The 15,450-nt window shown below is 46.8% G+C and overlaps 1 long non-coding RNA gene across 1 annotated transcript in view; it reads right to left on the bottom strand.

The window, feature by feature from the left end:
* Positions 1 to 869: 869 nt before the first annotated feature.
* The window catches only part of LOC309536555, a 199,205-nt gene continuing 184,624 nt past the window's right edge, over positions 870 to 15,450 (bottom strand). The window contains exon 9 of the long non-coding RNA XR_014221614.1: positions 870 to 959. This is a non-coding gene — a long non-coding RNA (uncharacterized lncRNA). The remainder of the gene's footprint in view (positions 960 to 15,450) is intronic.

Raw genomic sequence — 15,450 nt, forward strand, 5'->3', positions numbered from 1 at the left:
GAATGTGGCCCTCAAATTGGAAAGGGGAAAAAAAGATTTCCCACCGCTGAACCGAAGTTCAGAGTTTAAGGTCATGCGACTGGACTTAACTGTCAGGAGTCCTTTACCTTTACCTTTTTTAACTGCACAAACTAAAGAGGGCTTTCCCTGTATTCTTATATCAACCATAGCAAATTTTGTAAGTCAGTTATGCTATTGAATGTCACTGCAGGGGAGAATAAGTAGGAAAGGCTACACATCCTCTCCTCCTGCCAGATGACTTTTCATTACAAATGTCATCTACACACACACACACACACACACACACTTGCATTCCGACGGGGAAAGTGGGTTCATGAAAACGTGTTTTGTCGCGACGAGATGTCATTTCATCCTGGCACAAGCTAATCTATCAAGTTCTGAAGAAGCCAGAGCGCTTCTTTTAATTTTGAAAAGGCCAGGAACGCACACACAAAAGGGTTCCCCATTAGCAAATCCCATTTTAAAAGTGCACCGAGGTTAATTGTATTACTGGGGCTGGACTGCCATCTTTAACAGCAGAGGCATCCCAGCAGGGATTGATGGGATAAATCTGCTCTCTGTAGATGGGAGCAGCAAAGGGGGGAAGCCCGTGATCTCAAGCCTTTGACATCCTTCTCCCCTTACCCCCACCTCACCCTCCACTCCAGCATCCCATCACAATTGACTTTTCCCTCAACCAATTCCAGGAGAAGGATGTTCCTGTACATTACCTCTGACATGCTGGCAACTAGGGGATGCCACAGACCGGTTGTATTTAATTACCGCTCCTGGTGGATTTATTACTATTATGCCTGGATTAATTGGGAAAGTAAAAATGCTTCATTGAGCGATCCATCTTCTCAAAGTTACTTACCTTGTCACGGGGCTAATAACAGGGAAATTAAAACGCTTCTCTTTCTCGCTGCGACATCGTAGGAAATGGATTTCTGCAATTCCTCCTGTAGAATTTTTTTTAAGAGGCATTTTAAAGCGGTGGGGGAAGATAAATTGGGCTAAGCGAGAGTGGGGGGAGGTCTGAGGGACAGAGGGAGGAAATGCAGCCATGCTCTTTATCAAATAAAACATTACACCCCCTCCGTGATGGAACTTTTTAAGATAAAAAAAAAAAATCTGAAGGATGATAGAATATTGATTGATTGCTAATACAGCAACAATCCCCCTGTTGTAGGAAGGGCCTCTTGCCATTTTATTTAAAAACCATTCCCGTAACACAAATTGCTTCGTACAGTTCCTGTTTCATAAGGATTGACAGCTAAAGGTTTGGCTGGTTATTTTAGACCAATCTGTCAAATTCAGCCGCCTTAACAATCTCTCTGTACTACACACACACCACACATTCAAAGCACATTACCGCACCACAAAAGAATATTGGGCATTGTAGTTTATCCCTTTCCAAACTTTTCATGTTGGTGACACACTTTTTAGACATGCATCATTTCGCAACAAGGTAATTCAGTTTTAGTGGCAAACCAGAGGTTAAACTAATCCCTTTCCAGCCCCAGGAGGAGTTTGGGGAGCGTTTGTGCGACACACTTACACACTGCAGCCGACAAACTAACGTGTCGCAACACAGAGTTTGGAAAGCTGTGACCAAGGTTCAAATACCCACTCAGCCACTGCGTGACCTTGGCCTTACCTACCTCACAGGGCTGTTGTGAGGATTAAATGAGGAGGGGAAGAACCATGTATGCCACCACGTATGCTCCTTAAAGAAAAAAGTGAAATCAAAATGCAGAAAACAAACAAACCAAACAATTCCTAGCACCCTCAATGAATACGCTTCTCAGGGTTCTTTGTGGAAAGTCATCACTGTTTAAAGTTGGTGGTGCAAAAGTCATCAGTACCTCCATCTGCCACCATTTTGTGACTGGCTCTGCCCACCCCACCCCACCCATTTTGTGAGTGGTGGACCACAGCCATTTTCAGCCATTTCAACTCCTGGACTGCAGATATTACTGGACCAGACTCTCCTAGTGTCCTTAATTTCCAGGGACAGTCCCAGATTTACAGAAGCCGTCCTGGTTTCTGATTTCATTCCAGAATGTCTCACTTTTCCTTAGGATGTCCCTATTTTCATTTCAGAGAAATGTTGGAGGGTATGGAGTTATGCGATCCCTGAGCCAACTAACTATACAACTTTATAGAAGACATCTGAAGGCAGCCCTGTATATGGAAGTTTTTAAAAAAATGTTTAATGTTTTATTATTATTTTTATATTTGTTGAAAGCTGCCCAGAGTGGATGGGGCAACCCAGTCAGATGGGTGAGGACATAAATAAAATATTGCTGCTACTATGATTATGGACTCTATTTTCATCTGAGAAATGTTGCAGTGTATGGTTCTGGCAGGGGATAAGGCAGGTCTCCACGCTCCTTTCTCTTCCTTTGGCCTCCCCTGAGATTTCAAGGAAATTGAAAGGGCTATAGTTAGCAGCACTACGCAGAATTGTGAAAATTAATAAAATTGGCAAACCTGAGTAGTGGTGGTTGGTTTCCTGCCATGTGCTCTGCATGTGCTCATAGGTAGTTTTGTTTTTGTCCTTGCTCTCTGCATCCTGAATGCACCCAGGCATTCAAACTGTTTCCAGCCGCGGGTCAGCCCTATTTCTCAGGCTGCATCTATGCTATACATTTAAAACACTTTTCTTTCCCTCAAATAATTTTGGGCACTGTAGTAGTTGAGGGGAAATGATGTGCTTCAAAGGTATAATATGTGCACAGCTGACTTCTTGTCAGATTAGAGCAGAGCTTTCCAGACATTTCATGTTGGTGACACGCTTTTTAGACATGCATCATTTTGCAACGCAGTAATTCAGTTTTATTAGCAAACCAGAGGTTAAACTAACCCCTTATAAGAGCTACAGACACAGCACACCTACACACCGCAGCTGACACAAAAATGACACACAGTTCAGAAAGCTCTGGATTAGAGTTTGTGGAAGAATTAAAACAAGCTGCTCGTGCTTTTCCTTCCCTGCCGCCCTCTGAGGCAAATAAGCCATCAGCCCCAGCCTGGAAGCTTGCAGCATCTTACCAGGCCCAGGCCCTTCCTCAGCTGCAATCTTTCCTGGCTGATTGCTGGTAGGGCTACTCATGAGTAAGCAGCTGCCAACTTCCGGCCCCCAGGGCTTCCTGTTTTTGGATCTCTATCCCTTCCCCACAGGCTCATGTAACACACAAAGATAAGACCCGAAATCTGATCAATTTTAAAGGTAGATAATGTTGATTGGAGCTGATGAAAGAGAATGGAAGTGAGCGACTGAGGATTGGCTCCGAGGGTAACCCTGGAGAAGGCATGATGGAAGAGCACTAGGGAGGAGTTGTTCTGTACATCCCAAAACTAAACATTCAGCGCACTGAAAACACAAGGGGCTTTGGTTTCAAGGGAACAGTGTGCAAGCCCTGCTACGTGCAATGGAACTTCGCGGGAAACACACCTTAAGTCACTCCGAAAGAAGGTATTGGAGCACTTCTAATCATCTGCCCACCACCATGAACAGAAAATAGAAGATCTAGCTGAAAGTCAACACATGGGGATCTGCACTGATCATTGCTGCATTGCATTCCTCATTACTATTATCTTATATAACAGTATTCAAACCTTAGACGCCAGTAGTGATGTATGGAAGTGAGAGCTGGACCATAAAGAAGGCTGATCACCGAAGAATTGATGCTTTTGAATTACGGTGCTGGAGGAGACTCTTGAGAGTCCCATGGACGGCAAGATCAAACCTATCCATTCTGAAGGAAATCAGCCCTGAGTGCTCACTGGAAGGGCAGATCCTGAAGCTGAAACTCCAATATTTGATCACCTCATGAGAAGAGAAGACTCCCTGGAAAAGACCCTGATGTTGGGAAAGATAGAGGGCACAAGGAGAAGGGGACGACAGAGGACGAGATGGTTGGACAGGGTTCTCAAAGCTACCAGCATGAGTCTGACCAAACTGCAGGAGGAAGTGGTAGACAGGAGTGCCTGGCGTGCTCTGGTCCATGGGGTCATGAAGAGTCGGACACGACTAAATGACTAAACAACAACGAAACCTTAGAAGAGTGTGTGGCTGTGAGAGGGTGCGCTTGGCTGTGACTATCATGAAGCCCCCACCTTCGTTTTATACAGCTCTATCACATCCCCCCTCTACTCGCCCCCCTCTCTCTAAGCCCAAAATGTTCCAGCCTTTCCTCACCATGCAGTTGCTCCACTAAACCCCTAGACCTTGTTGTTTGCCCCTTTCTGAACCCTTTCTAGTACTATAACAACCTTTTTGAGGTTTGGCGACCAGAAAAAAGAGGGGCTCCTATTTATGGACTAATCTCTTCCTTCTGTACAAGACTTAAAAGGAAATTGATGTATATATTGTAGAAGAAAGAAAAATCTTTTAAGAGCTTGGAGTGTGGGTTTTTTTTTAGTTTTTTTTAGTGCTTTTCTTCCCCCTCGCCCTTCTCTTTTCTTGCCCACGCTAATGGCAATGGCAATGGTTACATTAAGTATTTGGCTAAACTTCAAGAATTCTCTCTCTCTTTTAATTATCTTCTCCCTGACAGTTTGCACCCATTAATCCTGTTTTTATGGATTTAAGGGAACTGCAGAATTGCAGGTTGGAAATCTCTCTATTCCGCCTCCCTCGCCTCCCCACCCCCTTGCCATGGAGGGCAGGGGGAGGGGGGCAGGAAGAGAAATGGGTGGGAGGGAGAGGGACATTCCAGACCCCCGCACCCTTGTAAGCAGCCGGTCCTCTGCCCTGTGGCGTGGAGGGCATCCATGAGATACAGCTCTGGTATTTCAACGGTTTGGGGGCTTGTGCCAAAAGAAGAAGAAAACCGTGCCTTGAATCTTAATATCACCGCTTTCTACTGGAAACCTCTTTCCCAGAACCCTTGATGCTTTTTTCAGTTCAAGCAGAGTACCCAAATACAGCTGGATTTTATCCTCCATCTCCTCTTTCGAGGTGCCTGCCAACTCACCTCCTTCAAAGATGGGGCAAGGCAGCTTAAGCGATCAGCCTAATGGTGTGTGGGGTGTGTGGCGACTGAAGCTCCTTACCAGTGCAGGAGACATTGGAAACAGAGAGGGAGGGGAGGGGCTTCTGTTTGTGTGACCTGCCTTGATGCTGGTCCAGACTGGTAATAGTGGGATCTGCAACAGAATGTTGCAGCGCAGGCTGCTGCTCCTGTCAGGGATTCCAGCTGGCTGGCCTTGCTGTTTCCCAGGCTTCTCCATTCCACCCATAAGTCAGCCTTCCATGGTCGTTCAGCCCCCAGGAGAACCACCACCCTACTAACCTGGTTAGGGTTAGGTGCTGGGAATCACAACTGGAAAGAGTGCTGTTTGAGAATGAAGGTATGAAGGCAACATTCAGATTCGTTGCTCTGCCCAGTTTTGCCCCTGCCCCTGCCCACCCTTGGCATGTGGCCCCTGGAATGTTGCACCAGAGGGAATGCGGCCCTTGGGGTGAAATAGGCTCCTCCACCCCGGTCTAATCTGTTGCTGTTTTAGAAGAAGCGCAAACAGCTTCCCCGAATCTGCCTTGGGCGTGCTGTGCTGTCACAGGACGGAAAAGCAACCTCCCTCCATACCTCTTTGTTCAGGTCCATCATTGCTTTCCAACAACTGACCTCGTCTTGACTTCATTACCAGCTCTTAAAAGACATGCACTCCTCAGCACATTATCCTAGCTGCAGGGTGGGAGTGGGTGTGTTTTAAAGCAGCCATTCCTCACCGCCATCCCTAACTTGGATCATCTGCTGCTCACTTTCTAGATTACCTTCACTGGGAGAAGGTTATTTATGGACCTCCTACGATAATTGCAGAGCATGCAGGAAAGCATAAAATATTTGGTGGGGATAGCTCCAGGCCAGTCAGCATTTAGCATCCTTGGGCAAAGGAGGGGCAGTAGATCAGTGGAAGTGCATTTGCTTTGCATGTAAAAGGTCCCAGTTTCATTGCCTGGCAACTCCGTGCCAGACTGGGAGAGACCTCTGTCTGAAATACTGGCAAGCCACTGCCAGTCAGTGTAGACAATGCTAAGCTAGGTGGATCAATGGCTTGACTTGATATAAGGCACCTTCCTATGTTCCAATGATTGGGCGGGGGGGGCACTGATGTGCTCAGACTGGCCTTGGGGCTACCTCTCTCCACAACACAGACACACACAGACACACACACACACAGCAGCTAGATTGTGAATTGGACACCATTTTAATTACCCACAATCCCCCCAAAGCAGTTTCGTTCCAGGGGATTGTGGGAAATTAAAATGGGAGCACCTGCTCCTGCTTCCTACCACACCTATTCATTCGTATTTGCTTGCACAAAGTTCGCCAGAATGTTAAATGGTGTCTGGTCTTTCTTGAGCATTCCTTCTCATTCGTTTGCAGGGAGGTTACTCAACAATGAGCCTGATTTCACCTAGATTTGTTTGCACCATGGTCATAACAACTCTCCCTCAATCGTTCACCCCACATTTCTCCATGTATTATCCTAACTGCAAAAAAAAAAACACAAAACCAACAAAGCATAAAACCAAACCTGTTGTTCTTTTTTAGAGAGTGGATTTGTTGCACCCAGAATAGCAAGGCACTCCATTCAACTAACTGTAGATTCCAGTGGTTCCTGCATTGAAGGGGGTTGGACTTGATGACCTTTGGGATACCTTCCAACTCTACAATTCTAGGATTCTATTATCCTAATTGCACAAACTTGAATTTTTGGTGTGTGCTTGAACCTTCCCAAAGAATAATGACAATCTGGGGACAACTGTGACTAAGGGAGATAAGGGCTTCACAGAACCAGCAATAGTGGCACCCCAACCATCACCACTGCTTACACCACTGACAGAAATATGTGTTTTGGCCTCAAGACTGGACGTGTGGAGAAAATCCTGCAGTAGGATTAAAGTCCATTGTTGGATCTTGTAGTTTGCCAAAGAGCAAATATTTACTGACAAATGTTTACCAGATGGATGTTGAGTGTTTGCACATTTGAATACCAGTGATACTGAGGACTGCTGAATACTTGGAATAATGTGATTTTATGAAGGCACTATTGTCTATAGACATTTTAACTTTTGTGTACATGTACATTTTTACATGATGCATTAAATGTGCATTTGGGAAACAGCCATTGCTCAGAGGTTAGATGAACCAATGGTATGACTCTGCGTAAGGCAGCTCCCTATGTTCCTAACATATATTTCTATTCATATAAATGATACTTTGGACTCACCGGTGCAGGGATCAAAACATTATGCAATGTCTGCAAAAGACCAAAATTTGTGTTTCTGTGTTTTAAAGTGACTTATGATATAATCCTCCTGAATAGCTAATTGGAAATGAAAGGCCTTGGTTGTTTGAGGACAATGACCATGCAGAGTTTACCCACCTAGGGTAAAGCTGTGATCCAGCAAATAGATCTGGGGTGCTGGTCTGAGTGCAGCAAAGCAGATACGGACGTGAAAACAGATGCTGCCATTGTCTTGATCAACAAGGTCAACAATACTAAATTTAAAATTGCCAATAGATTTTTAATAAGTGGAACCTGCAACCAAATGTTGCACTACAGAGTTGCTCCTTTACTAGAATTTTTTTTGGGAGGGGAGGTGGTACTTCTGCAAACATTGGGTCCCCCCCCCCAAGGCTATGGCTATCTCCCAGGTGCAGGGTGCCATTTTGGACCACACTAGATGAACCAATGGTCTTATTCAGTATAAGGCACCTATCTTCCTATGAAGGCAGATTGAGGTTGATGGGGCACTGCTTCATTTTCCCTAATTGACAAGCCTCCAATTCTTGCTGGGGTGGGAGCATTGGCAGGTGCCTGGCAGTGCCATCCTGGGGACAGGTACCAGAAAACTGCAGCTGTCCCTAGTTGATAACGTCATCCAACAGCCCAGTGTGCAAGGAGGAGACACAGGTTGGAGTTGCCTATCTGAGATTCCCCAGTGACAGCGGCAGCGAATGCCTTGACTGGGCGCTGGAGATAAAGTGTTGTGGGAGAGGGAGAGGGAAGTGAAATGCCCTCAGTGAAGAGACCCTCTTTTCTTCCCCCTCCCTCTGCCCTCTTTCGGCTGCTATTTCTGGGGATGATAAAGTGTGGCGGAGCTGTCTGCTGGAGCCAGTACTTAGAAAGAGGAGAATGAATAAGCAGGCCCTGAGCGAGAAGGACGAGGGGAACAGACGGTCTTCTGTGCTTCCTCCTGGCTCCACTTTTACGGCCTCATTGGACTGAGTGCTTTGCTGCTTAATACCCTTTTCTCTTTCTTCTGGTAATTGGATTTCTTAAAACAGTAAAGGAAACACTTCCAGTGCAAAGCAGTTGTCTAAGACAAACTCAGATTAAACTACCCTAGTGTTGCAGTCTGCAGCATAAGGAGATTGGACGAGCTCTGCTGGATCAGGGCAACGGATCATCTGGTCCTGCGTCCTTGTTCTCACAGTTGGCCTGCCAATTTTTTTAAAAAAAATTGTGTGTGTGTGTATTATTAAATATTTTGTTGATTTACAAAAGTGTGCAATGTCTCTCTCTCGTATCCCCCCCCCATGTAACATTTTTACAAATCAGTTTCATTTGTTGAGACATTAGGAAGAAAAGGGGGAAAGAGGTGGGGGGGAGATGGGGTTGGGGTTGGGTGGCGATGTTTCTATTTTACTTACTATATGTAGTGTTTGGTGTCAGCATTGCTTGTGCAGGTTCTTTGCTGTTCACTTGCGTTCCTTTGGTGGTGAGAGAGGCTGGGGTTGGCCTAGGGTGTGGTTGTTCATTTGTGGTTGGCTGTGGTGGTCTTTGTTTTCATGTGTGAGTGGGGTGGGGGGTGTTTTGGATCAGGTTAGCCATATTGATTTGTATGCTGTTGGTGGATTTTTCTCGTTGTCGTGTTGGGCTGTGTATGTGATAAAGGGGAGCCATACAGGAGTGAAGGTGGCTTCTTCTGTTCGTCCCCATGTCAGTTTCAGTTTATTGGTTAATTTTTCTAGTAGGGCTGTTTCCCATACTATTTGGTACCATTGGTCCATGCTTACTCCTGACAGGTCTCTCCGGTGTCTGCCAATTTTATTTGTTGCTTTTGTATCCGACCTTTTCCTCCAAAGAAATTGAGGTGGCATACATGGTTCTCCCCATTCCTCATTTTGATCCCATCCTGTGAAGTAGGTTAGGCTGAAAGACTGTGGCCCAAGGTCACCCAGTGAGCTTCATGGCTTAGTGGGGATTTGAACCCTGGTCTTCCAAGGTCCAAGGGAAGCCTGCAAGCAGGATCTGGACACAAAAGCAGTTTCCAGCAACTGGTATTCAGAAGCATTGCTGGCTCCCACCATGGAGGCAGAACAAAGCCGCTAGGACCAGTCTGCTCCATCTCCCAGAAAGAGAGGTCAAAGCATACCGGGAACAGAGTTAGGTCCATAGGTGCTTCTAGCTCAGGACTTGCTGACACTAAATGGAAGTGGCTCTCTAGCGTCTCATTCAGGGAGTCTCCCAGCCTTACCTTGGAGGTGCCAGGGACTTTCTGCAAGCAAAGCAGAGATGTTCTACCACTGAGCTATACCCCGTTCCTTAATAATAAAAAATGTGGCACCTACAGTACTTTCTCCGGTTTGCAAATGTGCCCATGGGCTGAATAAATTTGTATGGACGAATGAAAAGTCCCTCTGTAAAATGAAACCCTCCTGGGGTTTCAAGCGAGTGAGCAATAAGGCATAACATCTGATCCTGTGTCTGCACTGCAAGAATGCAGATGCCCCCTCTGGATTCCGCATCTTTGCCAAAGAAAACCCCAGTGAATTGGAGCGTCTACGGAGAAACCTGGCTTCTAGCTAAAAGTAAAGTGCAGTGCCATCTTCTGATTGGTAGGCATTACTACAGTGCTGTAGTTAGGGTAAATTGATAGTACTGTAAAAGTATACATTGCTCCTGGGTAGTGTTTAAAGTACTTCACATCTTGCTGTAATACTCACAACATCGCTATAAGGTAGGTCAATATGTGGCTAGCCTCACTAGGCTACCTAGTGAGTTTGAAGCAGAAACCACTTTTGAATCGGTACTTAGAATCATAGAATTATAGAGTTGGAAGGGACCCCGAGGGTCTTCTAGTCCAATCTCCTGCAATGCAGAAAGCTCAACACATGGCCAGTTTGAAACCATACCAGCCACTGCTTAGCTTTGCAGATGTGCCAGCAGTTTTATTGCTGCAGCTCAGTCATTTAACCTTTATGCAATTCCTGATGACTCTGCTGTGTGTCCTGAGACAAAGGAGTAATTAAAGCTTTCTCTTGGTACTCAAAAAAAGCCAATGATCATTATCTTTTCCCCTGTATTACCAAGTAGGCCAGGAGAGACTCCCTGTCTGAAACCCTGCACAACCACTGCCAGTCAGTGTAGACAGTATTGAGCTAGATGGGTCAATGGGTCTGGCTCCATACAAGGCAGCTTCCTATGTCTTGAAGGAAGTGCCATAACTCAGTGGTAGAGCATGCAGAAACTCCCAAATTCAGTCCCTGGCATCTCCAGGTAGGGCTGAGAAAGACTCTCTGTCTGACACCCTGGAGAGCTGCTGCCAGTTAGTGCCAGCAATGAGCCAATGGGCAGAAGGAGGTGGTGGTGGTGGTCTTCTTCAGGGAGGGGTGCACGTCACGAACACCTGGCTCATGCCCCCACTCCCAAACCTGGAATTAGCACTGTGCCGAAGCATTGCAGCACCACTTGGATCCCCAACATGCTAGTTGCTTGGCCACCCTGCCCAATTCTACCCCCCCTCTCCCACCATCACACGCACATTTAAAAAATTAAAAGCATTTCGCAAATGAAACTCTTCAGAGAAGGAGCCTGTCTGAGTGCGCTTAATGTAATGAAGAGGCGAAAATTCACTGGAGCAATTAATTTAATTGAAAGGCGCTGGGGAGCTGGGTGCCAGAACGGCAAGTAAAAAATGCATTTCCTCCTGACAGGAGCTAACTAAAGAGAGATATACAGCGCATGGAGGGCCCTTGGCTCCCAGTCGCAGCCGCTCTCAGAGCAATGCTTTCAGTTCGTTGGCAGCGTTCCCAGGCTCACCGACAAATGGAGACTTTCCCTGCCCCAGCCTGGCATCAGGTACCTTCTCAGATGAAATGCCCCTCTTCCCAGACAAAGGAGACAGCCTCGCAACAAGGCAAGGGGAGAGAGTTGGGGAAGGGCCATAGCGTCTGCTTTAGTCCCCATGACATCTCCAAGTAGGGAAGGGAACGTCCCCTGCCTGAAACCCTGGGCAGTAGACATTACTGGTAGGACAATGGCTGCGCCTCTGTATAAAGGGAAAGGTACCCCTGACCGCTAGGTCCAGTTGCGGACGACTCTGGGGTTGCACACTCATCTTGCTCTATAGGCTAGGGGAGCCGGCGTTTGTCCACAGCCAGCTTCCAGGTCATGTGGCCAGCATGACTAAGCCGCTTCTGGCAAACCAGAGCAGCACACGGAAACACCGTTTACCTTCCCGCAGGAGCAGTACCTATTTATCTACTTGCACTTGATGTGCTTTCAAACTGCTAGGTGGTCAGGAGCTGGGACCGAACAATGGGAGCTCACCCTGTCGTGGGGATTCGAACTGTCGACCTTCCGATCGGCAAGCCCTAGGCTCTGTGGTTTAGACCACAGCGCCACCCGTGTCCCTGTGACTCTGTATAAGGCAGCTCCTTACATCTTAAGGGAAGGGCCATAGCTCAGTGGCAGAGCAGCAGGCTCGATCTCTGGCAACACCAAGTAGGACTGGGGACAGGGGAGCACCTGTCAGTGTCAACAGAACTGAGCAGGTTGTTGGCATCTGTCTGTCTCAGGAGACCGTGGCGGAGTGCGCCTTTGGGGGTGAAGCCGAACTGCCGCAAGCCTGCAACGCCTGCGGTGGCTGTAGAGACCGACGTGGGAGAGACATGATTTGTTGCAGCTGGGGCAGAGGAAGACATCTGGTTGTGCTGCTGCAGATGCACAACGGTGTTCCATCTTTCTGAGCTCTTCTCAACAGTCATTCCTCCTCTGGTCACTGCTATGGATGTACATCCTGACTGCCTGGACTCAGGATAATACACCTGCGAATAAAACGTTTTAAGTGTGTTGTAAAGTGCAATATGGGACACGGGTGGCGCTGTAGGTTAAACCACAGAGCCTAGGGCTTGATAATGCCTCTTGCTTCCTTGGATGGAGCATAGGGAAAGGTGTGCTTGCGTGTGCATATGATCTATCCTCTTGTACAAAGGCAAACATTTACATTCAATGCTCTGCCTACTCCTGCTTGTTGCCCCGTCCGCCACTGCCCCATGGCCCCCGGACACCTACCCAGAAGGGAATGTGACCTTTAGGCTGAAAAAGTCACCCAACTGTGACTTAGAAGAATGGGGGACTCTCCAACACTGGCGGTCTTGAAGCAGAAGCTGGGCTGCCATCTGTTGGGGTTGCTCTTGCACTGAGTTTTCTGCAACAAACAGCGGGGTCAGACTAGATGCCCCCTAAAGGGACCTCCCCCCAAAAAAAAACCTCAGGTGAAAGATTGGTGTAAAGGAAGAGCAACAGGCCTCCCAGCTGCTGTTTGGCATTCATCCTCTCTCTGCACAAATAGCATGAACAAAGCGCAACAGCCACCTGCAAACGAACCATTCATTATGCATTATGTCAATGTGGCTTTTAAACTCAGAAGTAGTTGCATAGACCATTTTTTGCTAGAAGGGAATCAAGCCAGAAAATGGTGAGGGGGTGGGGGTGGTAGGCTAGCGAGACAGAATATAGACAGCGTAGGAATTAAAATCACAATGTAAGCAAAGCTGAGACGAGAGAGAGAGAGAGAGAGAGAGAGAGAGAGAGAGAATTAATATTGCTAAAGTGAATGGTTGGCTCAGGGCTCTCTGGCACATTAAGACGTTGGCCAAATGAATTGCAGAGGAACCTTTAGGAACAAGGAACCAAACCCTCACTCATCATAATTCCAGGAAGGGGGTGCTTTAATATTAATTATCTTGCCGAAGATATTGACCAGCCGTGGAAGCAGAGATTTCTGCAGAATGAGCACTCCAGTAATTGGAACTGTTGCTAGGTCCTGGGGGGGGGCTTCGTTGCACCCCAACTTCTGCACAGTAGCTGGTACCAAAGAGGCAAATTCCTTGTTAAGAATGATTAGGAAACTCACAGCTATCCATAAAACCATTATTTTAATCCCCAGGGTGGACACATTAAGAGGACCATATACAGTTTGGGTCTCCCAAATCTCAAATAGGTACAGTGGTACCTCGGGTTAAGTACTTAATTCGTTCCGGAGGTCTGTTCTTAACCTGAAACTGTTCTTAACTTGAAGCACCACTTTAGCTAATGGGGCCTCCTGCTGCTGCGCCGCCGGAGCCCAATTTCTGTTCTTATCCTGTAGCAAAGTTCTTAACCTGAAGCACTATTTCTGGGTTAGCGGAGTGTGTAACCTGAAGCGTATGTAACCCGAAGCTTATGTAACCCGAGGTACCACTGTTTACTGCAGAGTTTGAGGGGACAGGGAAGATGCAGAAAAAAGCAATCCGAATGTGGAAGGAGCTGGAGCACTTTCTGTATGAGCAAAGGCTACAATGCTCCATTGCTGCAGCGGGTGAGAGTAAAGCATTCAACCACCTGCAATACGGAGACATAGCAACATTACTTGCCCATAGAGGAGGCTGCCTGCTGTGTCTCTGCATGTGTGATCACTCTGGCTTTGCTTCCAGCCAGCCAGCCAGCCAGCCTCCACTAAGGACAGATAATGGCGCTCCCGTTTCTGCAGCAGGCGTGATTGGAGCAAACAGCCTGCCCACCCCACATGGCAGAGAGGCACATCCAACAAAGTAGACTGTCCACTGAGTAACTACCCCATGAGTAACTGCTTCTGCCTGGCTGTCTAATCAGTCTCTGCTGTCAAGTGTGATTGGGAGCAACCAGCTGATCCAATGCAGAGATGCAGCTGAACTACCCCTAGTCAGAGGAGGCTGCCCGTTGTATCCTTGTGAATCACTGTTCTGGGCTTGCCTCTTTCCAACTAAGAAGCAAATAAAATATAGGAGACAAGCTACTATGTGGAGAGAACATTCATACATTTCCACATTTGAAACATTTAAAGGGGGGGGGTTCCTAAGAGTGCAGTGTCCCTTCAGTTTTAAGAGGACAAAGAGTGTGTCACCTATAAAGAAGCACTGTGATAAGGGACTACAGGGTAACAACCTCCCAAAATGAGCTCTCAGTAAATTCATATTAGTGCTTGGAATTTAAAACAAAAAAGTACTTCTGTTGCTATGTGGGGGGAGTGTTTCTTTTCGCTTGGCCATGGAAATCAAGAATTTAATTTCAAACAAGAGTGTTTGACTCAGCAGTCCAGCACTTGTTCTTCCAAGTAGACTCAGCAGGTTAATATATATCTGAATATATATTAACCTCTGTCCTCGTAAATCAACTGAGCTTGGGCACAATTTCTGTCTGGAATCCACCCAGCCACATTTAGAGCAGGCAGAGCAGAGCTGTTAGTTGCTCACAGTTAAGCATAGAGGAAGGGGACAGTTTTACCACCAGGTGCTACTAGGGGGCAGCCTAGAGCATCACATTGCAGCACATCATACTTTTTCTTAGAGTCAGAGTTGCAGGGTGGGGGGTTGTAGGTAATTTAGTATACCCTGCTGCTGGGGCAGGTTATCTAGAGCCAGCACATTCCTGAGAAATCGCTGCCCGGGGTGGGAGGGGAGCGGGGACGGAGAGACAATTGGTTCCATTGTTGAACTGCTTGTGCCATCAATAAATTTCTCATAATGCTCCTCCAAAATCTACACCTTAGTAGTAATATCAACAACCTCAGATATGCAGATGACCCAACCTTGATGGCAGAAAGTGAGGAGGAATTAAAGAACCTTTTAATGAGGGTGAAAGAGGAGAGCGCAAAATATGGTCTGAAGCTCAACATCAAAAAAACGAAGATCATGGCCACTGGGCCCATCACCTCCTGGCAAATAGAAGGGGAAGAAATGGAGGCAGTGAGAGATTTTACTTTCTTGGGCTCCATGATCACTGCAGATGGTGACAGCAGTCACGAAATTAAAAGATGCCTGCTCCTTGGAAGAAAGGTGATGACAAACCTAGACAGCATCTTAAAAAGCAGAGACATCACCTTGCCAACAAAGGTCCGTATAGTTAAAGCCATGGTTTTCCCAGTAGCGATGTATGGAAGTGAGAGCTGGACCATAAAGAAGGCTGATCGCCGAAGAATTGATGCTTTTGAATTATGTTGTTGGAGGAGACTCTTGAGAGTCCCATGGACTGCAAGAAGATCAAACCTCTCCATTCTGAAGGAAATCAGCCCTGAGTGCTCACTGGAAGGACAGATCGTGAAGCTGAGGCTCCAATACTTTGGCCACCTCACGAGAAGAGAAGACTCCCTGGAAAAGACCCTGATGTTGGGAAAGATGGAGGGCACAA

Source organism: Podarcis vaucheri (assembly GCF_965113315.1).
Source record: "Podarcis vaucheri genome assembly, chromosome: 7".
Classification (NCBI taxonomy): Eukaryota; Metazoa; Chordata; class Lepidosauria; order Squamata; family Lacertidae; genus Podarcis; species Podarcis vaucheri.